This window comes from Phyllostomus hastatus, unplaced genomic scaffold (assembly GCF_019186645.2).
Source record: "Phyllostomus hastatus isolate PE091 unplaced genomic scaffold, TTU_PhHast_1.1 phas_scaffold_21, whole genome shotgun sequence".
Lineage (NCBI taxonomy): Eukaryota > Metazoa > Chordata > Mammalia > Chiroptera > Phyllostomidae > Phyllostomus > Phyllostomus hastatus.
This window is the reverse complement of record NW_025334017.1, coordinates 23,538,660-23,562,042: the sequence shown is the minus strand read 5'-3', so window position 1 is coordinate 23,562,042 and position 23,383 is coordinate 23,538,660. Positions and strand designations below refer to the sequence as shown.

Here is a 23,383-nt window from a genome sequence, read left to right as displayed (position 1 = left end):
GGCTACAAGACAGCAATGTCACCACTTCCCTGGGATAGAAAAAGTCAGAGTCATGGCCAAGGTACTTGATGTGCTGGCTGCAGAGCACCACCCGCCCCCACCCCTCCGCCATACACACCGGCGCCAGTGAAGGGTTGGAGGACGATCTGGACTCCGCTATGTTTACTGCTGTCTGAAGGAGATGGTGCAGAGCCACGGCTCCGTAAAGCTGCAGTGGCACCAGTGTCACTCATTCATCCTGCTGCACAGCTTTCCTGTGTTGCCTGGGAAAGGCAGCACATTTTGATGGGTCCGGATCAGGAGACCCAAGTGCTCCTGACTTACTAAACCTGGAGCATGGACCCTCTTCTGCTTCCTGTTGGGGGGATGTGGGAGGAAGAGGATCTGCCCGTGAGCACGGGACGGACTAGGAAGGGCGAAAGCACAGGCCAGGTGCACTGTGAGCTCGGAAGCTTAAGGCACCCTAGCATTAGGCCCACATGGCCATACATTTTGTAAGATTTTTCAAAAGAAAAAGGTTTTAACTACAATTGGTTAAGAGCACTACTTCTGTGTACTGTGGCTGCTGCCCCGCTCTCTTCCTTGGTAATGCTCTGGTAGAGCTTCTGACTTAAGAGGCACAGTCCTCAGGTCAAGGTGGCTCCTGGGATCCTACCACAGCCCCGCCAGCCTAGAGCAGGTGAGGGGGTGGAGTAGCCAGAGGCATTTTGGGGACCAGTCTCAGGGGGAGGTGAGTTGGGGATACACTTTTGTTTGGGTTTCATAAGATAGATTTATTTTATTTACAGTCATTTCCATGTATACATGTATACCTGTATCTGGTAGTTAATTAATAACATGTTATTATGCTAAGCAATTTTTCAATTAAAAATATTTAATTTTTATAATTATTTTTCTCATTCTAAAAATATTCACATTTATATTTAATTTTGTATTCATAATTTGTACTTTCTAAAAAGGAGCCTCTAATTGTTATAAGCTCAGACACTATAAACCTGGAATTGCCCTTCCATCTCCAGAGAAAACTCCCCTTCCTCCCTCCCTCCCTCCTTCTCTCCTTCCTCCTTTGCTCCCTTCCCTCCTTCCTTCCTTCTTTCCCTCCTTCCTTTCTTCCTTCTCTCCTTCTTTCTGCTTCTTTCTTCTCCTCCACATCTTCTTCTTCTTCCTCTTCTTCTTTTAGGGGCTGGGGCTTTATAATATTTCCATGGACTTTTGAATTCTTGCTCCATTTCACCTTCTTATAGAATCAAGGAGAAAACTTTTCATGTATATAATGGATTAAAAAAAGTTTTATAGTATGGTCAGACAACCCGGCCACCATGGTAAGTGCTATTCCCGCACGAGAGTATGTTCTGAGTTCTGGTCTGCCCGCTGGAAGGACCTTCTGGCTAACGACTGCCCCTATGCCCACCCACCGTCCCAGCCTACCCCCCAGACTCCTGTTGGCGTCGGCACCCCCTCCCTCCTGCCCCCCCAAGTCAGGCCCCAGCGCATGTGCCCCACAGCTCCGTGTCTTCCAGTTTAATGCTTCTCAGGTAGCTTCTCTTTATGCTTCTTATACTAAGAGTGCTAACACTAACCTGTTGGGCTTCTTAATCCCAGTAAATGACAACTAGCAAACTAATATTCGGGGAAAAGTTTCATGAGGCAACCACACTGAAAGTGATAAGAAATAAAGTCCCCACAGTAAATAAAGGAGTAGGAATAGAATAAAACACAGAAAACTCAAATAAAAATTACACACTGTGTTGAGCCTGGGTCCTGGTCACGTACGAGCAAACAGGTGTTTGCGCTTCCGAGGGCCCGAGGGCAGCCTCATGGAATCACTCGCGTTTGTAATGCTTACCGTGGACTTGGTATATACAAATGGCGGAACATTTGAAAAATTCTCATCTGTGGAGGTACATATTTTAAAGCTTTAATTTTTTTTAAGATTTTTATTTATTTATTTATTTTTAGAGAGGGAAGGGAGGGAGAAAGAGAGAGAGAGAAACATCAATGTGCAGTTGCGGGGGGCCGTGTCCTGCAACCCAGGCATGTACCCTGACTGGGAATCGAACCTGCATCACTTTGGTTCGCAGCTTGCGATCAATCCACTGAGCTATGCCAGCCAGGGCCTAAAGCTTTAATTTTTAAAGGGTCTCTGTGGTCCGGGGGGCCTACTCCTACAGCATGCACCATCCTTTGGTATTGTCAACCCAACAAGATGGGGTTTTATTAAACTGATGGGATTCAGGAAGACTGTGTCTCGGGGCTGGGACTAAGTTTTGGAGTCAGACGAACCTGATTTGCTGTGGGATCTCTGAGCTTCATGTCCCTCGTGCACGTACTGAGGGTCCTCATCTCCACCTCATAAGATCTTGGAGAGATTGTCCATTTTTAAATTGGTTTCTGTTAAGGATTCAAAAAACGAGAGTTGCCATGTGAGGCTTTTTGCAGGATCATTTTTCAGTGGACTCCTGGCTTGTCATTAAAATTGGAGCCCTGACAGATAGATTTCCAATCTTGGCTGCTTCAGCATTCAGTAGACATGGAAATATTGGTGAAAATATTTTCCTCCTTGTTTTTTTTTTTTTTTTTTAGTTCCTTTTCTTTGATGTTTCCGTATGGGGGCAATAGGAGAACAGGCTGCACTCAGAATAAAACCCAGACTCCCACCGAGCCCTGCCCACCCCACTCAGCTCCTCCCCACTGCTCTCCCCTGCGTTCCCTGCTCCGACCCCTGCCTGTCTCCCGCCCTTGTGAGGCCCTTTCCTCTGCTTCCACTGTTCTTCTCCAACCCTTGGCCAGGTTGGCTCCTTCTCCCCTGTCACTTCTCAGTTCAGAAGACACTTCCTTAGAGTCCTTCCTCTTGTGGAGATCCTTCTCCGTCAGGCTTCGCCTCGGATGCAGCTTTTCTGCCGTCACACTCACAACGATGTGCCGCCCTTGATACATCGATGCTGTGTTTCCTTGTGTTGCATCTGTCCCCCCTCCGGACCCGATGCTCCGTGAGGCAGGGGCTTTGCTGGTCTGATCTGCAGGGCGCTCCTCATGTTGAGCCCAGAGCCTGGCACATTCAGGCCCTCGCATATTTTCTGAATAACTGATAACAAATAAATTGGTGAAAAGATAAATGAGGTGGGAGGAGGAGCTTGGATGGGTGACGGAGGAGGGCAGGGCGAGGACCTGTGCTGGCGGGTAAATAAGCTGCCCGGGATCTGGCCCTTGGTGGGTGGCGACAGTGAACCGGCAGTCCCGAGAATGAACAAGGAATCTGGGGGGCAGAACAGGGCCGGTATCCGTTATGGGAGCAGAGGCTTTGGAGCCACCTGTTCTGGGCGGTGCCAATCTTAGCAGTTCTTGGTGGGAAACCGACCGTTGTAGTTTCCCTGCATGGCATAGAAATGAAACAAAACCCTTAACACATTTTGAAATGTGGGAAGAGCAGCTGGATCCCGGTGGAAACCGGTGCTGCTGCCCTTAACTCTCCTGTTGCCTAGGGACCCAACCCCCCACCCCACCCCTCACCCCAACCCTACCTGACCCGGCCAGTTATTCCCGGTATTTGCCACACCCTGGAACTCGTGTTTCCCAGCAGGACAGAGGGGAGGAGTTATCAAGACTTGGGTCTCTGGAGCCCAAGGATGGCTCTGCCACTGGTAGAATGGGAGCTCTGGACATGCTGTTCACCTTCTGACGGCCTCGGTGTGAGCAGGCACTCCCAGACATGGTCTGGTGGTTAAAGTGGACAACTCCTGTAAAGGGCTTCGCTCAGTACCTGCCCCCGGTTGGTGTTCAATGAAAATGCTTTCTTGCCAGTCCTTCCAAACCACTTTCATCTTTTAAATCAGCCCCTGTGGTCATAGAGAGCTTTGGATGTAATCAACAGAAATACACTGAGACTCCTGGAGCCAGAAACAAATAATATTTATTGGAGGAATATTAATAGCTTAAAGAATGGAGGGAAGAGCTGACCAGAAGGGACTTGGGGAAAATGGGACCCAGGACAGCTGGGTCTCAGAAGCAAGAACGTGGGAACCATCCTTCTGCGGGGAGGCCACTGCTGAGAGCACAGGGGCTCGGGGTTTAAATGCCCGTAGTAGAACCAGTGGCCCAACTGGGGTTTGGGCCCTGTGGTCAAGGCAGCCCACATCTGGACAAAACTACCTGGACGCCACAGACCTGATGCTAGGTGTTCCTGAGGACCTGCCAGCAAATGACTCTCGACTGGCTTTTCAGCTTCTCCTTTGTCAACATTTAATTGCCTTTGTAATAACCCAACATCATTCCCTCCCATCTTTCTAGATAATCACTCCATTTTTTAAATGAATTCTATAATGTTTATTGACTCATACATTGATTTAGTCAACAAATATTTATTGAGCGGTTAATAGGTGTGGTGTTCTCTGTTCTGGAGGCTGGGTCACCCCAGTGAACCAGAGAAACCCGTGTCTTTAAGCACTTACTTCCTATGGGGGGAGACAGGCAGCCACACATTGACAAACAAATACATGGCGTCCAGTGGCAATGGCGCTGATGACCGAGTGCTGATGGGGAAAACCGTAAGACAGGGAAAAAAAGAGTGAGGAGTGTGTGAGCATATTGCTCAGATAGGGTATTCATGTTTACCTGAGTCTGTCATTCTGTTCACATGCTTTGAAAATTTATTTTTAATTATTGTTGAAATATAATATTATATTAGGTCTGGGTGTGTAACGTACGTAGTGTTTCAACATGTACATACCTTACCAAGTGATCACCACAGTAAGGCTAGGAACCGTCTGCTATTGTACACAGGTATCACGACGGCATTATTGACTGCATCCCCTGTGCTGCTTGTTGCACCCCTGAGTCAGCGTTCACATTCGATCACTGTCTTTACTTGTCTGTCATAAAGACTAGCGGCCTCCCTCCCTCCCTCCAAGACTGAGCACCTGAAAGGGGAATCATGTCATCCATTGCTGGTCCTCACCCCGCCTCACGGTGGACACTGAGTAAATGCGTGTCCAGTGAATGAGTAAACACATCCCGTATGACCTGGCTGTTGGGTGACTGTCCTTGGCTGCTTCTGAGCCAGGCAGCCGTGCTCCCCAGTGGGACCCTGCAGGTGGCCTGGACGGAGGGGAGAATTCCACGGAGGGGAGAATTCCACGTAGGCTCTGCCCTTGTGGGCTCTCTGTTAATGTTGTTGACTGACCAGTGCTGAAATGAGACATTTAGCTCCTATGTGGCCAGTTTCTCTTCTCTGGGATCCAGTTGGTTTCTCTGAGTTACTGTTTTCATTCTGTCAAATCATACTTTCTGCATATGAGACCGGCTCTGAGAAAGAAGTGAGGAAAATATGCCTCCCTCACAACCTGAGTCACAGAACCATGGCGACAGAATGCATTGCGGCATCTGAAGGAAGCCCAGGACGGCCCAGCCCAGGAGGCTGTGCTACAAGTAACAGGGGCACAGGTAGTGGCTCCTTCAGAGAAGTGGGGAGCCTGCTAAACCTGCCCTCTGCACACTCACTGCCCATATGGACTGATGAGGAGAGAACTAGATTAATCCTCACTCAAGTACTGAGTCTGAAAGTAGAAACCAGGACAATGGAATGCTTTTGGTTGCTTTTATTAAATATGTGTGTGAATTAGAGCCATGTTGATGGTGCGGCGTTTACATGTGGCCTCCACTCCAGCTTCAGCCATGATGTTTTCTTCGGACCAGTGAGGGGACCGCCCTCAGCACAGCTCTCGGGGTGCCACGGTGGCTGTGCTTATAAACAGTCAGCTGTGTTGTGGGTATATTTAGCTTATGCTAAATGCCCCAGGAGGATGAATAGCATCTGTTTCCAGTTTCATTGTGTTTTGGAGCATGGGACATTTTTTTCCCAGATGAACAAATATTAAGACTTTTCCACTTCCTGAGGAAAGTTGGGTTGGATTTCGTCTGAACTTCAAATTGCCAGACTTATTACATCAAATTAAGATGAAACGTAAAGAGCCATATGTTCTAGTCACAAGTACTTGCTCAGTGAAAATGCCGTGTTTGGGTAAAATGATAGATACCAGCACTGAGACTAGAAACCACTTCATTGATCATTGGCCTGAGTGGAGGGTGTGGCTGACTGATGGCACCATTGGAGACAGGGGTTAAGGGGTGTTGCTAGCTGTACGGTATCTTCATATGCCATTTAAAACTTGTCCAAGCAGTGTGTGTCCAAGTTTTTTTCAGACTTTCTTATCATAAACCTTGAAATGTGTACATGCAAACCAAAATAATTTATAGTAACGATTTTAAGCACTGCCACCGTTAAAAAGGGATTCACTTTAGGCTTCTGAAAAAGCGAATTTGCCCCGTTGTATTTATTTATTTTTTCAGAAATCGTAAACTTCCTGAGAGAGATTGTCAAGGAAAAGTAAAGGTCCACTTGAAGTGGAGGTCGGAAAGGGGTGTCGGGACTATTACCCACCCTGTCTGTGCCTGGAATCAGTGATGGCGACTGCTCCAAAGTCAGCCCACTGCCACCTGCTGGCTGGGCGTGGATTAGACCCAGAATTCCTCACCTTCACCCCTGTCTTCTTTCTGCCCTGTCCCCTGTCTTGAAATGGTTATTTAAACTATTGAGATACATGCAAAATCTTCAAAAATTCTCTTATGGATATGTTTCAAGGCAAGCAGCTGTACTATGGGGTGGGAAAAAGTAGGTTTACAATTGTACACATAAATAATACAATAATTAATAAACAGTAATGAAAGAATAAACTTTTGTTTCACATACTCATAACTGTGAACCTACTTTTCCCCACCCTGTATAAAAACAGCCTATACACTGTCCATTATTTGTACATGCATTGTACGTGCCATGCCCCTCCCCCTCCCCCTCCATCATTTTATTATCAATCTCTGAGAAAAAATAGGCAAGATAGGTTGTGTTTCAATGTTCTCCTGTGAGCGGATCAGTGACACCTCTCCAATGGCATAGAGAGCAGGCAGAGCTTTAGTCCCTCTCGTGTGATGCCCTCTTCCCCCGGCCTCACCGGCCTGACTGAGGTGCCGTTTAACAAGCTTGGTCTTCAATGGCCTGTCCACTCAGATACCAGATACGCCACTCTTTGGGGTCTTTTGTCAGGTCAGCTGTAGTAATTGCTCATGATTCAACTTGCCATTGTAAACAAGCACCTGTTTGCTTGTTTTTTCTCCCCAGTGAAATCTGAAAGTCTGAAGACGAGTTAACTGTGTACACTTTGAAATGCAAAGTACTTTGAATTCACTTTGACTTGATTCCATATACGAATGATGAACAAACCTAAAACATCACTTTTCAAGTTGTAAGGTGTTTGTATGTCAACAAAATAGCTATGAGAGAGAGGAAAATACAAAAATCATTTTTTAGCTAAAAAAATCATACTTGGAAAGATTATATTTTATTAAGCCAAAATCTCTTTTAAATATCTATATTATTAAAATGTACAAGTTATTATGCGTAAGAAAGATAGGAATACATCTTAGATTAGAATTCTTACATTGCTATGACTAAAAACATGATACCAACTATCATTTGTGGAACACCCAGAGGTTAAATAACTTGCCTGAGCTTCTTATCATTGAAATATATTGCTTCTAGTCTATGTGCAAGGGGATAAATTTCTTAACTTTTGGTAAAGCTCCTAGTTCTGCTGTAACTGTATTCAGTTCCCTGTTAAATGTGTAGAAGAATATGAATCTTTGGTGTACTGACTGAGATGCATCTTTGCAATGACGGGCACATCATCAAATACCCACAAAGTGAAAAATGTTAAATTTTTTTCTAACATGTCAGGTGAAACACCTTTTCTTCTTGAATTATTACCATTGACTTTTGTTAATAAAAAAGAGAGGATATTAAAAAACCTAAATAATTGTGCATTTCTTGGTATTTTCTTCCTAATAAAAATGATACCCTGGTATTTAAGAATTCAAGAATTTGCCCTGGCTGGCGTAGCTCAGTGGATTGAGTGCAGGCTGCGAACCAAGGTGTTGCAGGTTCGATTCCCAGCCAGGGCACATGCCTGGGTTGCAGGCCACGGCCCCCAGCAACCGCACATTAATGTTTCTCTCTCTCTCTCTTTCTCCCTCCCTAAAAATAAATAAATAAAATCTTTAAAAAAAAAGAATTCAGTGATATGAATTGAGATTTTTTTTTACACAGATTTTCCAAGAAGGCTTTGACCCTGCTGATAGTTTTAAAACTGTATTGGATAAACTAATTAGATTGTCTAGACTGGTGCTCCCAGAGGTACCAAAATGCACTTTTCCCAAAGAGAGGTTATAAACGCCAGAAACAAAATCTGAGAGACCACCCTCCTCACCATGTGCACTGACGATGCAGGTGAACACATCACACCCCCTTCCTGGAAGCCTGCGCAGTCAGACACACTGGGGAGGCTTCTCACAGGCCCACCCCTTTGATCATCCCTTTCTTCTGACCGGTGAATCAAACCAGTACACTGCGTCCCTTCATTGACCTATGTTACTGTGATTTCTTATTGTTGCATTGAGACACTGTGTCTTACTCTTCTTGGAGTGTCCCAGAGCTTTGGGTCATCTTGAAGGCAGCTCGTTTGGTACTTGCTCTGAAACAACAAATGAAGGCCCATGTTCTTGAGGGACCCTCCCTTGACTCTGTATCCTAGTCCAAGGAATTTATAAATGCCAACACGGAGTCAATAAATATAGTAAATGAGTTTTACAAATATAAAAAAGTCTTCCTTCTTAAGTCCTTTCTGCAGAGCCCCGTCTCTACCCCACCTTTCCCAAAGGTGTTATTGACAACTGCACCCATGAAAACAGTGGGAATAACGACCTTATGAATAATCCATTAATATATTTGCATTCAGCAGGGTTACTTTGTCTGTTTTCTTTTAGATCATCTCAACTTCAGTCTCTTGGAACGACTCACTGGTGACAGTCAAAAGTAAGTGTACATTTTAATTTTTCTTTCAATCAACTGTAAATGGAAATTGCAGTTTTGTTCAGTGATTTTCACGAGAGAGAATTTCAGTCAAATATTTTATCAGTGAATAGTAGCACAATGAGTGGGAGTTTCCCAGGTAGGAAAAGATATTAAAGCCCCTCTTTAAAATTTGTGGAAAGGATAACATAGAATGGAAGTAAGTAAGGCACTACCTACCATCCTGTAGCATAATAAAGTATATTTGCAGCCACAAAGTGGAATAATTTTTGTTTTTAATTTCATGAATTTATTTTTTATTTTAGTATACTTAATATACAATCTTATGTTGGTTAGGTTCATGTCAGGTGTGTGATACAGTGATTGGACACAAGGTATAAAAATACCTCACAGAGTGGTCACCCCACTCATTCTAGCCATCCTCTGTCCTCATGTGGACACCAGCTGCATCCCAGGCAGCTTACAGATCCTCTCAAGAGCCCATCTACAACAGCCGCTTCCTTTGTTTTAAATGAGACACAGCCCAAGGAATATCTTAAATTGCATTAAGCGGTAATTAACATCTGGCAGAGTTTGGCACCTAATGAGCACATAATAGATAGTAGTTAGAGAATAAGTAGGTAGATTAATTAATTCATCAATTTTATGCTTTGTGAGGTCCTCACCACTGTGAGGCCGCGTGGTGCACTGCTTAGTGCCCCAAACCGGAGATGCTTGGCGTCAGTTCCCAGCTGCAGTTCCCAGCTGCACTCATTGTAAGCTTCCACTTACCAGCTGCACGATTTTGTGCACGAGTCCAAACCTTTCAGGGCCTCTGTGTTTCTGTCTAGAAAATGGGGCTACTAATACTACCTATCTTCTTGTTATCAAGTTGTCACAAGGATTAAATGGGTTAATATTTTTTAAATGTTTTATTAATGCCTGGCACATAATAATGTCTGTAAGAATGTTTGTTGAATAAATTAAAATAAATTAGCATACAGGGACACTCCAAGGTCCTGTGTAAGAAACTGAAAAACTGGTTTGGCCTAGAAGCAAAGACACTTCAGTAACAATAGACATAACCTACCACCCAAGGCTTGGCTTTCAGCGACCGTTCCCTGATAAAAGGAACCAGAGCTCTTGGGAGAAATGGCTGATTTAAGACTGTGGCAAGAAATGTGCGAGATGAGCCTGGAGTATTCCCTATAGTGCCAGGAAGTAAGGAGGTGCTAAAAGAAAGACCACGATAGTGCATTCACACTGGTGAGCGTGACACAGGGCAAGTCACAAGGGTAGAAAGTGCTCCCAGCGGCCGAAGCTGGAACACTTTGAGCAATGAAGTAAATAAATTCATACTGGGATATAACCCAAAGTAGACTATAAATATCTCTACTGATATAAGTAAATGACTGGATAAACATTTGAGGAGGCTGGAGAACTCTCCCATGCAGAATTCCAAAGAATGTGTGTGGAATACTCTGGTTTTTAGGAGGGAAAGCGTAACTCCAAATGGGAGCTGCACACAGTGACTCCTTTTCAAAGAGCACAGAATAGAAAGAGGAGTAAAAGAGTACCTAACTGTAGTTTAGCTGACAAATACCACCTCGAACCAGGCGACCCCGGTCAGCATCAGCAGTGCAGTGTGGTGTTGGTAGCAGGTGTGCTTCGTATGACGTGATGACAATGGCACTTGGCCTCTGTGGCCTTTCCCTCTACAACACATAACTGCAGTCTACTGAAGAGAGAAACACAAGACAGATTCTCATAGAAGCACGTCCTGTAAATCAGGCCTGGCCTGTGGTCCTCAAACCTCTCCAGGTCATCCCAAAACAAAGGAAGTCTGGGAAAGTGTGACAACCAAGTCAAGCCTAAGGTGACATGATAACTAATTGTTATGTGGTGTCCTGGATGAGACCCTGGAACAGGAAAAAGGCACTAAGTAAAGAATAAGGAAATAGGAATAAAGTATGGAGTTTAGTTGATAATAAGGGAGCAGCACTGGTTCGTTAACTGTGAAAAATGTACCATACTAATGTAGGATATTATTCATGGTGGAAACTGGGTGTGGAATATACAGGAATGCTATACTGTCTTCACAGTACTTCTCTAAATCTTAAACTGTTTGCAAAGCAAAAGTTTATTTAAAAGCAATGACGTGCACACTTTTTAAAAACTGGTTTGGAGGTACACTCTCCAATTTTCGAGCACCTGTGAAATAATAGTGTTTTGAAAATTGATGAACTCATTTATGTTTTGAGACTCATACATGGAGAATTATATTCTGCATTAACAGCTTTGATTTGGATAAAGGTGTGCATATCTATAAAGCATTCTGTGATATTTCTGCAGCCCACAAAAGGAGGAAGAATGTAACAACTGGCTACACAAAACCTTTTTGCAAGAATACTTGTTACTGGAGTTCTAAGCAGAGGATGACGTGCGCATTAGTTATAAATTGCAGTGTAACAAATTAGCACAAACGAGTGGTCTGAAACAACATGTAATTAAATGTTACCCCACAGTGTCTATGGATCAGGACTCTGGGTGCAGCTTTAGATGGTGCCTCTACTTAGGGGCTCACAGAGATGCCACTGAGATTTTGGCTGGGCTGCGTTTCTTTTTGAGCTTTGGGTTTTATTGTGTTTTGTTTTTCCTTCTAAGAACACGAGGTGGTTGGTGGAATTCAGGTGAGGTTGTAGGACTGAGGTCCCCTGTTTTCTTGCTGGATGTCACCTGGGGAGTTCTCATCTGCTAGGTGTTGTGCACATTTCTGTCCATGTGGCTGATTGCTTCTTACAGGCCCCACTACAATGTGGCAGCTTCAGGCCAGCAGGGGAATCTCTCGCCCCATCCTGCTGGGATGGGATCTTCCATATAGTGACCTGTTCAGGGAGCCACTATCCTTTTGGCGTTGCTGTATTCTGCTGGCTAGAAACAAGTCGGGGTTGTGCCTGCACTCTCGGGGAGGGGATTGTGTGAGAGATTGTGTGAGGGTGTGACTGACTAAGGGTCACTTAAGGGTGTGCCGCCTGTAATGGGACAGGTTCGAAAAAGACACAGGCAGCTGGGCATTGGGGTCGCCACTGTTCACGAACAAACTACAGATGAGGAAGGCAGACAGAGAATGCTTGCTTCTTGCTTTCAGGCAAACTGAGGCTCGAGGTAAATAATTTATTTCATCCCTGCCCCTCTCTCCTACTCCTTCCCCCACATGATTATATGTAAAATATTCCTCCTCAAGGTTATCCAGTATGAGTTCTGATTATTTGAAGATGAAGAAGTCAGAGAAAAATATTTGGAGATAGCCCATTAAGACATTAGCACTGTCCTGACTAGTGTTTTGTTTCTGTTTTTAGCAGTGAAGAAATTTGCACCAAAATGTGTTCTCAATTCAATGGCAATAACATTTATACACTTTAAGAAGCTTCCTTATAAAAGTTTAAATAAAATAGTCATATTTTAAACTGTTTATGCCATAGTTTTTTTCTTAAATCCTCACCTGAGGACATATTTTCATTGCTTTTAGAAAAAGGGGAAGGGGGAGAGGGACAGAGAGAAACACTGATGTGAGAGAGAAACATCATGGGTTGCCTCCTGCACGCGCCCGGACTGGGATCAAATGGGCAATGTAGGTATGTGCCCTGACTGAGAATCGAACCCACAACCAACAGCTCAGTCACAGGATGATCCCCCAACCAACTGAGCCACACTTGCTAGGGCTCATAACTTAATGTGTTTTCCATTTTTGAGAATGTTTACTTTTTTAATACTTAGATTTTAAAATTCTGTCTAATAATTACAAATAGGGTAATAATATTTGGGTTGTATTTTTTTGCATTTTACATGATGATGATAAATTTATCTATTTAAAATATATTGAATACTCACTTTCACCCATTTCTTTTCATGGATTCTGAATCCTTTTCTTATGAAATGTTAAAAACAGAAATACTGGTATTGGCATTTTGCCACAGTATTATAATCACCACCCAGATTTTTATGAATTCAAATAGTTATTTTTTTTCTGATTGTCCTTAGAATACCAAAATGTCCCTGAAATGCTAACTTTCGGCCCTGGAGCTGCATGAACCAAGCTGCCGTGTACATCTGGACATGCACCACAGGCGTTCTTTGTGCGAGAGGGTCTGTGCCTGGCTGTTGGTTCAGATACTGCGACCACTGTGTCCGTGCATCTCCACGGTGGTGACTGCAAACCACAGACCCTTGCCGTTTCTGTCTCAGATGCGCAGCCACCTTGAGGGAAACAGGCCGGTTGTGGAAACGTAGCTCTGTAGCAGCCGAGCTGAAATTCAAAGGAAATCTATGCTGCGGTAATTCAATTAAGAAAGGAAGGAGTTCTTGGGCAACTCCTTCCTCACCCTTCACCTTTCTCAGGTCTCTTCTTACATATTATATATTTATATATTTCTTCTTCTGCTCACTCAAGACTAAGCCTTAAGCTGTGGTCGTTTGTTTTTCTTATGCCAGTGGTACAAAGGGTGCTTATTCAGAGCAGTGAGGACATAATCACCTGTAGCTATTGGTAAAATAACTCATTTAGCAAATAAAGGTCAAAGCTTGCTTGCTTGCTTCCTTTTTTCCTTATAGTTGTTTTCTTTGTAAGAATTAAATAAAGGCATCTTTTTAAAAAACACAACATAAGTTAGAGTAAACAGAAGTAACCTTTCCTGCTTGCGAAGGGAGGGAGTATTCAGTGAAAGCGCAGAAGAAGAGCGTTTGTCTTTGGTTGGAAGGTCACAGGATAAAGCTGTTCTTTATCAGAGCTGAGTCCAGTGGAAAGTCTTGGAACCTTTCAAGGTCGTTGGCCTGTGGTAGTCATCAGATCTCTTTCCCACAGAAAGAGTTGAAGGATTTAGATTTGCCTGATGGTTTTATTAGATTTATTTTCCATGTGTCTTAATATATCAATCTGGTACTTGCAGCCATTACTGAAATTCTACATTTATTTATTTTGCATCATGGTGATGAAGTCCAAATCGGATTTCCTTGCTGGGGAGTGCTGTGCTGGTGGTAGGTCACGGTCATCTGGGTCTTCTCTTGGCATGACAGACGTTCACCGACTTATTCGTTGTATCTCTTTATTTGGTACTGTCCTTGGGGCCCCGTGGCCCCGGGGAAGCCAACACCACCTCCTTCCTCCCACCCTGAGCTCTCCTTTTCCCGAGTTCTCTGTCATACATGTGTTTTGTGCTTGGTCATTCCCACCTATCTTATTCACCCATTGTTTGCTATTGATATATATATTTTCTCCACAGAGACTGTAAGCTCTTTGAGGTCAAGGACTCTGTCTTTTTGTCTCTTATGGCTCCACAGTGCTGACCTGCCACCTCCTTCATGCCTCCAACTCTTACACCTGAGCCAGAGAGTGTTTTCTCAAATCAAGAGAAGTATGGGCCTCCCATCTGTCTTGCCCAGAGCTGGGGGCCACAGAGGTGGGGTGAGCCAAACAAAACATCCTCCACTCTTTTTAGAACCTCCCCCTCTCCTCTCAAAACCACCTGCCCATTTCCAGAGTTCCAGGCTCGTTTTTAGGCGTGTCCTTGGGACTCATTCTCCAAGGCCCGACCCTCACTGAGGTCTCAGCTGAGGATGACCCCTCCTAGGCCAGCCGTGTTCTACGGGAGCGATCCCGAAGACCAGGAAGACTTCAAGGTCCAAAGGAACGTACGTCCAGTGGCGAAATTCCAGGCACCATGATAGGCAATGGTGGAGATATTTTTAACCCATCCTTGTCTGACCTCCCTTAAATCACACAGGTAGATGCCTACGCTGCTTGCTCATAGGTCCACTTTGCCTGGGGATTATTAAAAGAATGCAAATGTTGATCGCTGTTCGTATGGTGCAAGTAACTGAGAAGACAGTTGGGCTACATGTGCCCACAGAGGCAGACTGACGTACTGTTTAAGAACATTTCTTATCACACATCCTGGGTACCACTCTCAGTTTTTTTACTGATCAGTTCTGTAGCCTTGTACAAGTTTCTAAAATATTGAGGCAACTTTTCTTCATCTATGACACCAGGATAACAAAACCTATCCCAAAGATGCTATAAAAATTCAATGAGCTAAAGTATGGACCATTCTCAGCACATAAAGCAAATATATATGACAAGAGTGCCATTAATATAATGTGTAGAGCAAAGGAGGATTATAAATCCAAGCAAGACAGTTTGGAGGTCAGAGGCTGAGAACAGATACATAGAGCAAGACAGTGATGGGGGTGGGGATGGATGCAGGAGACCTTGCTAGAAGAGGACCCCCTCACCTCCTCCAAGACCATGAGCGCTGTCTGGTATCTGTGCTGGCTTTGCCACAGGTACCCAATCCCCTGGTCAGCTGGCCTGCCGAGGCGTTCTGGCTGTGGAAGCAGCCTGCCTGGGTGCACATTCTCTCCACAGGGCAGAGGGGGAAAGGTTGCTTCACCTCTTCTCGTAATCATTTCTGAGTCTCTCTCTTCCTCTTGGACTCTGCAGTCCTCCAAGCCAGGAGCTGACAGTTCATTCCTGTTATCTCCAGGCCACTGTTAAGAGCACATGCTCAGTGCCTAATTATCGGTAAGATGATTGAAAGATACAAGCCACTGGATTTTTGCTGCACAACATCCAACAACATGAATGATCATATAAAGGATTTACAAAGACTCAGTACGAGTATGTGAACATATCTTCCCTATATGCAAGAACATGATTCAGTCCCAGGAAAGATGGACACATCTGTGGTTCTCTAGAGCAGCACTGTTTGTGGGGTCACAGAAGAAAAAAGATGTGACTTAGGAAAGTTGCAACAGCCTTGAAAATACGGGTGGTTGTGCATGAAAGGAAAGAAAAACAAAACAGAAACAAATTAAACCCCCCAAACATAGGACACTGGGAGAGAAGTCTGTGGAATCAAGCCTGATGCCCAAAGGGGTGAGTTGGCAGAGTGGACCGGGTCATGGCGAATCCACCTGACTTGTGATTTCACACTTCTCTGGGCTTCTGCTGTCCCATGATATTCGGAGATGACCGTAGCCCCACCCCATCGGCCTTCTCCAAAGCAATGGTCTTTAAAAGCTGCATGTTTTCTTTCTCTTCTTGTCTACATCTTGCATCCTGCTGTTTACAAGATTGGTTCTGTTCTTGGGTGGTTAAGTTGTCAGAGTCTTTGAGTCCCTTGATTTGGGGGAAGCCTGGCTGCCCTGTGGGATCCCAGTGTAGCATGGCGGCTCCCAGTGAAAGAAGCATGTTAGTGTTTAGGAGCTTTTGACCAGCTGTGAAACTTCTGCACATTCAAGTACATTAAACGCTTGAAAGGGCCTGCTATGCATCTCATTGCAGAGATATAATACCAGGTGCGACTTCTCACGTGTGCTGATGCCTCCTTAAAAGTTGCCTGGAGTAACGTGAGCTCTCATTTATTTCCAGAGTGGGGTGTTTGCCCTCTTCTCTCCAGATCTGGGGTGGAAACGATGTCTGCATGCTTCCTGCCCCTTCTGCCTGCTCCTGCATCCTGTCCTCACTTTGGTCTGCTTTTTCTTCTCCATCTGAGTGGTCTCCTCTGGGCCTTGTGTTCAGATCCTGCTGCTCCTAATCACGACATGGCAGTGGCACCCGGGACAAGTGGGGACTGGAAATTGGAAATAGTTCCTTTTGCTTTTGTGAAACATGGAATTCCGAAAGGGGGTTGGGGATCGAGCAGAAGTTGCTTTGATTATAATTGTGTAAATTACAATTACAATGGCTCCTCACACCAAGAAGAACGGTCCTTGGCAAAGTGGTAAAGCGGGCCGAGATGGGCCTTCCCTTCTGTGCCTCTTCACGGCTTCGTCTTCCCAGGGTCTCCTAACATCCTAGAGGCAACACCGTTCCCTGCTTCGGATGCCCCTGTTTTCTTAGACTGTCCTCATCAGGAGCTAGTTCTCAGTACTTCAGGCCCCTTCTCCTGGGCGCTGACTTCTAGCCCCAGATATCCCCCCTCTGGGGTGCTCACCGTGGTGGGCACACGGGTGATCTTGATCAAAGTTGCCTACACTGGCGATGCTTCTCTGGGGCAGAACAGGTGTGATGAAAAGCACAGCTCTCCAGCCCTCGGATGATCTGACTTTTTGATTCTAGTTTTGCCACTTATTAGCTGATGACCTTAGGTTATATTACTTAACCTTTCTGAGCATGTCCTCACCCAGGTACTGGAATTGATGAGTCCATACTGTCATGTCTTAAATATGAGATTTTTTACCTCCCAGGATAATGATAAACCTCAGATGAGATGAAACATTTGACAAATCATTATATATGAGAGGTTCTGTGCAAGTGTAAGTTAGGAAAGCCAGAAAGTGTCTTAATCGTGTTCAAAATGTTAGCTTCTTGGGAGATAATGTGATGGAGCAGAAAGCTTCAGCCTGGCTTTAATATTGTCCACAGTCTCCGTTTGTGAGCCTTCATTTCCTCATTCCCACAGAAGAACACGATCAAACCTCATGGGACTCTCGTGAACATTCAGCCACTCCTGGATTTGGAGTTGAGGTGATTGGCGGGCTGGAGGAGGCATTCATAAAAATAGAGAAGCCAGGTAGAAGAGTAGATTTGAGGGTCAAAAATAAGATTAGTTTTATATAAAATGAATTCAAGATTCTGTAAAATACCCAGTGAAAAACAGAGAAATGCAAGGGAGAGAGAGAGAGAGGGAGAGAGAGCGGGATGGTGCTGGAGATGCAGATTTAGGAATTATCTGAGAAAAGAAGCTGTGGGCATAGAAACATCAATAAAGAGGGAAGTTGGAGGAAATGAACCCTGAAGAAACAACTGGTAGCACTGCCAGATAAAATACAGGATGCTCAGTTAAAATTGAATTTCAGGTTGGCAAAGTATCACGTTTAGAATAAGAATGCCCCGTGTGATATTTAGGACATACTTTTACTAAAAAAATACTCATTTTTGATCTGAAATTCAAATTTACCTGGGCATTCTGTGTTTTTATTTGCTAGGTCTGAGCAACCCTAGACGGCGGGGATTGCCCATAATTATGGGATGGCCAGGAGAAGAGGAAATGGTGGGAGAGTCTGGAGTGGAGAGACAGGTCCCAGGAAAGCTAAGCTATGGTACCATCATGGAATCAAAGGGCAGAGTGGATTTTGGGAGGGCTGAGCAGAAAGGTTGAGGTCATTGCATTTGGCAAATTGGGAATCATTAGGGACTTTGGAGAAAGCAGATAGAGGATGAGTTGCAATAGAGTTAAGGAGTAAATAAGGTAAGGGAGAGGGAAATAATGAGTGTAGACCCTTCTTTTAGGCAGTATGGAGAAGAGAAGGAGAGAGATGGGATGGTAAAGGGTAAACAAATAAAAAGGCAGGCTTGCAAGGCTAGAGAGACTGGGCCTGTCCTCCAGCTTTGCAGAGGAGCCCAGAGAGGTGGCATCCTGAAGATGCAAGAGGAGTGATGGGGATGGGACAGGGTGAGCTGTGGATGATGGAGGAAGGGACAATCAGGACGGAAGTGGATGCGTTAACCTTTGCTTGGTGGGTGCTCCCTCCTCCTCCTGGTAATGAAGGAAAGAGCGGGTGATGATAAAGATGTGAAGGTTTTCAGAGTGTGGAAGAACAAGGGAGGCTTTTTATTTCCTTTTGCTGTCTGACCATGGTATTGAGATTGCATTTATGGGGGAGGGATTAGGGCAACAGAAGAAGATGGAGACGCAAAATATTCTGCCTTTTCTGATTGCGCAGATCTGACAAGAGCTCAAAAGGTCGGTATAATTCATCCAAGCGGGAACCATCTTGCTCCCTCGTGTTGTGTCTTCCCCCAGCTCTAGCAAGCCGTATCGATTCATAACATCATTAAATGGCTCACTGGGGAAGAGAAAATGACAGAGACAGAATTGAACAGACTTTCACTCCTCTATTTTGTTAAGCCAGGAGACTCTGGCCATGAAAAGATCAGGGTCATTTATCCACGCCCCTAGTGCTGGCAGTGGAATGGGGGACAGCAAGAGTGCCGAGCAGAGGGCATTTTTGGGGACATGAAGAACTCTAGTCTGTGAATTCCTGTCTATACCATGCAGATTGTGTCATGGGGCGCTAATGGCTTTGCCCTATCACACCCAGCATACCAGGGACTCACAGATGTACAGGTGATGCATGCTGATTTTAGCCGCCTTCGGCTCTCTGGGAGCTTAGGTCAAAAGATGGCCAGGCTGCTCTGCAGAAGGAGAGGATGAGGTTGAGGAGCAGAGCAGCCTGCAGTTTCTTAGCTTCTTTTCCTCATTTGCAGCACAAGGAGAGAGCCATTTGTCAGGCTGCAGAAGCCTGAGAAAGCTGAGAGAGAGAGAGAGAGAGAGAGAGAGAGATCTCAGGGAGGGACGGGGTGGGTGCCGTCTGCCTGGGGAAGCTCTTGGTGCCTCCACCCCCAGAGAACACTGACACTTCCAGCCCCTTCTCCACAGCCCTCCTTCTCGCCTGCATCCTCGGCAATACAGAGAAACAAATAAAATTCCTAAAGGTAGACTACTTCTGCTTAGCTGTTTTTAGTATTTGTTAGTATTTATCAAGCTTTTCAGTGTCCGTCTGCCCTAGCACCCATCTCTCTTCCTGCCTCTGTGTGCTGGGCTCGGGATGGAAGGAACATGTGTAGCAAGCAGCTGGTGGCCTCATACGAGCATCTCCTAGAGAGGAGAGACTGTGGGCCCATCAGATCGACCTCCTGCACCCCCCACCTGAAGAGAAAAGAAGTCTGCCTTCCATTGGCGTTGGAGGGCAATAGAAGTGGTGGTGAAAGTGAGCCCTTTAAAATATCCAGGTGGTGTTTAATTAGGTCCAGGGCCCTAGTCACGGAGCTGGGGTAGAGCATCCACACAGGCACGGAGGTCATAACACACGCAGGGTGATTTGGAAGCCAGACAAATAAGTAGAAAGCCACAGGAAGTGAGAGAAAAAGATAAAAATCCATGCAAGACTCTGGGACCTGAGTGAGCTGAAGGGCTGACGTAACGAGAGGTGGGGTGGCGCTGAAAAGGCCAGAGGATGGGTAGTAGCCCAGGAAGTGACGGCTTCACGCTGAAACACTGCTTGTTCCCGCCTCAACTGCCTGTCCTGTCTCTAGGAGGTGACCTCACCCAGAGCAGCCTCATTGTCCTGGAGAGAAGCTCTTGGGGACATGTCCTCACAAAGGGCCACTGAGTGGAAGCAAGGCCAGTCCCAATGTGAGTCACAAGGGTCAGGTGGCCATTGGACCCCTTGCCTGCTTATTAATGTATTCATGGATTAGAAAGCAGAAGAGAGCTGTTTCTTTTTGCAGCTGAAGAAAAAAGTTTTGGCTTGATTTTCGTTGTCTTTTTAAATCTTACTATCTTTTTGATAATAAAGGAAGTCAAAAAGAATTCAATGAATGGGCTCCGCAGTAAAATGAAGGGGACAGAGAAAAGAATCAGTGAAGTTGTAGATAAAATTCAGGAATGACCCTATCCAAATGACAGAGAAAATAGACTGAAAGCGGAAAAAAATAAAAAGGACAAAACCTCAGGGGACCTATGGGGACATGGAAATCGGCTAACTCGTGTCACCGACACCCTGGAAGGAGAGAGGACAAGGCTGAAAGAATGTTTGAAGAAACGATGGCTGGAAGCTTCTCAGATGTGACAAAAGGCACAAACCTATAGCATTGAGAAGCTGAGTGAACACCTAACAGGATTAACCCAAAGAAGTCCACACTCAGGCACATAGCAGTCAGACTTCTGAAAAATAGTGTCACAGAAATGATTTTAAAAGCAGCAAGAGAAAAAACGAGAACTGATCTGCAGGGGCGAATAGATTAGAAGGAGAGCGGCTTTCTCGTCAGAAACCATGGAGGCCAGAGGAAGCGGCAGTCTGTGTTTTAAATGCTGAAAGAAAAGAGCCGTCAACTCAGAATTCTAAATCCGGGGAAAATATCCTTAAGGAAAAAAGAAGAGAGCATGGCATTCTCAGCTGAAGGAAAACCTAGAAATTTGTCCCTAGCAGACTTATGTGAAATCAATAGCTAAAGGAAGTTCTCTAAAAAATGAAGCAATACAAGAGGGAATCTTAAAATACCAGGAGAAAGAAAGAATAATGCAAAGAGTAAAAAGTGGGAGTACATACAATTAACTTTCCTTTTCGTAAGTGATCCAAACTGTATGTAATGATTGAAGAAAAAATTATAACACTGACTGATGTGACTGTCAATGTGTGTAGAGAAAATATTTAAGAAAATTATTTTATAAATGAGGGAGAGTAAAGGGATAGAGAGCGAGGTAAGGATTATATTTCAACTGGTATGATACCCACAACAATGTACTTTTGTAAGTTATGTACATTTAATGTAATATGGAAAGCAAACAAACAAAGCTAGACAGCCCTGGCTGGGTGGCTCAGTTGGTTGGACTGTTGTCCCATACACCAAAATTTTGCAGGTTTGATTCCCTGTCGGGGCACTTACCCAGGTCATAGTTTCAGTCCCTGGTCGGGGCACTTGCAGGAGGAAAGTAACCCATCTTTCTCTCTCATTGATGTCTCTCTCCCTCCCCCCACTTCCTGTCTCTCTAAAAGCAATAAAAAACACATCCTCTGCTGAGGATTTTAAAAAGCTATACAAAGAGCTATTTAAAAAGCTGTACTAAAAAAATAGATAAATAAAAATGGAATTCTAAGAAATGTTTGAGTATCCACACTGAGGTTGCAAATGAAAATAAAGAAAGAGAAAATAGAGAACAAGGAGACAAAAAGTAAAACATCAGGCTTAGGCCAAATATATTAGTAATTACTTAAGTGTAAATGGTCTAAATATACAAAATATAAGACAGATTGACACAGTGGATTAAAAAAATGACCCAACCACATTCTATCTACAAAAAAACTGCCTTAAAGTATAATAATATAAGATGGTGAAAGTTAAAAGATGCAAAAAGATATACGAAGCAAACATTCATCTAAAGCTAGAAGGAGGGGCGGTATTAAAAGTCCGGTACGGAAGACTTCGGAGCAAGGAAACCAAAAAGGCTGCCAGGGCCGCGGAGAGACATCACGTAATGAATGATGAGAGGGTCGATCCGCCGGAACGACGCGGCGAATGTACATATTTCGCATGCACTTCCGTAATATGTACCAAACAACAGAGGAAATTACGTGGAATAAAAACTGATGAGACTGAAGAGATGAACACATCTGCAGTTAGAACTGGAAACTTCAGCACCGCTCCCTCAACAACGGATAGAACAACTGAACGGAGGACCAACAAGTGCAGATAACACAGTAACACCGGATCTAGCTCCCAATGATAGAATCCACCAACAGCAGCAGAAAAGACATACTTTTCAGGCACCACAAAATATACACCAAGATAAACCATAAATCAAATCTCTTCAGGTTTAAAGAATTCAAATTGGGAGGAAAATGTATAGCACTAAATACTTAGATTAGAAAAGAGGGAAAGTCTCAAATCAATAATCCAAGTTCTCTTCTTCAGAAACTAGTTTTCTAAGAAACTAGAGAACAAGAGCAAAATAAACCCAAAGGAAGTATCAGGAAGGACCTCGTAAAGAACAGAGGTCAATAAAATTGAGAAGAGAAAAACAGTAGAGAAAGTAGATCAAACAAAAACTCATTCTCTGAAAAGACCAACAATTGAAAAACCTCCAGCAGCACTGAGGAGAAGAGAACAGACACAAATCACGGAGCTGGAATCCAAAATGTAACATCAGGGCAGACTGGCAGACATCAAAAGGGTCACAAGGGAGTTCTTACAGAAAACTCTCCACGATGGAGTTTCACAACTTATATAAAATGGGACAGTTTCCCAGCAAGCACGAAATACCATAACTCACCATATAAAATAATATGAATAGCTGTATAACTAAGGAAATTAAGTTAGTAATTTAGAACTCTCCAAACAGACAATTGGCAGACCCAAAGAGTTTCTCTGGAAAATTCTACCAAATATTTAGAGAAGAATTAAGTATTAATCCTATAAATCTCTTCCGGAAAATAGAAGAGGAGGGAATAATTCCCAATTCATTTTATAAAGCTACTCTGACACCACAAGTCAAAAAAGTGCCCCATGAGACAACAACATGACTCTCAAGTTTTCCGTAACAAAGTGTTGTCACACAGCATTCAGCAATATATTGAATAGGAAAATAGTTACATACCACAACAAAATGGAGTTTATTCTGGGGATGCAAGGCTATTTAATATGAAAAGCAATCAATATAGTCCACCGTATAAACAATCTAAAAAATTGCAGTTGCACTAATTGAAGCAGAATAATTATTTGACAAAATTCAACTAGCTATTTATGACTTTTTTTTTAAAAAAACCTCTCAGAAAAATAGTAGAGAAGAACTTCCTGAAACTGATACAGAATGTTTATAAAAGACCCGCATCTATCAAGTACTGGAAATTCTACACAGCGAGATAAATGAAGGAGAGAAACCAGAAGGTGTACAGATCAGAAAGGAATGGAGCTGTTCTTTGCAGATG

General features: G+C 44.1%; 1 protein-coding gene across 2 annotated transcripts in view; it reads left to right on the top strand.

Annotated features, from left to right (window-relative positions):
- NCALD (neurocalcin delta) overlaps positions 1–23,383 on the top strand; it is a 339,563-nt gene that overhangs the window by 173,680 nt on the left and 142,500 nt on the right. For both annotated transcript variants that reach the window (XM_045861406.1, XM_045861404.1), the window contains exon 3: positions 8,872–8,920. The gene's annotated coding sequence lies outside the window, so the exon portion shown is untranslated. The remainder of the gene's footprint in view (positions 1–8,871; positions 8,921–23,383) is intronic.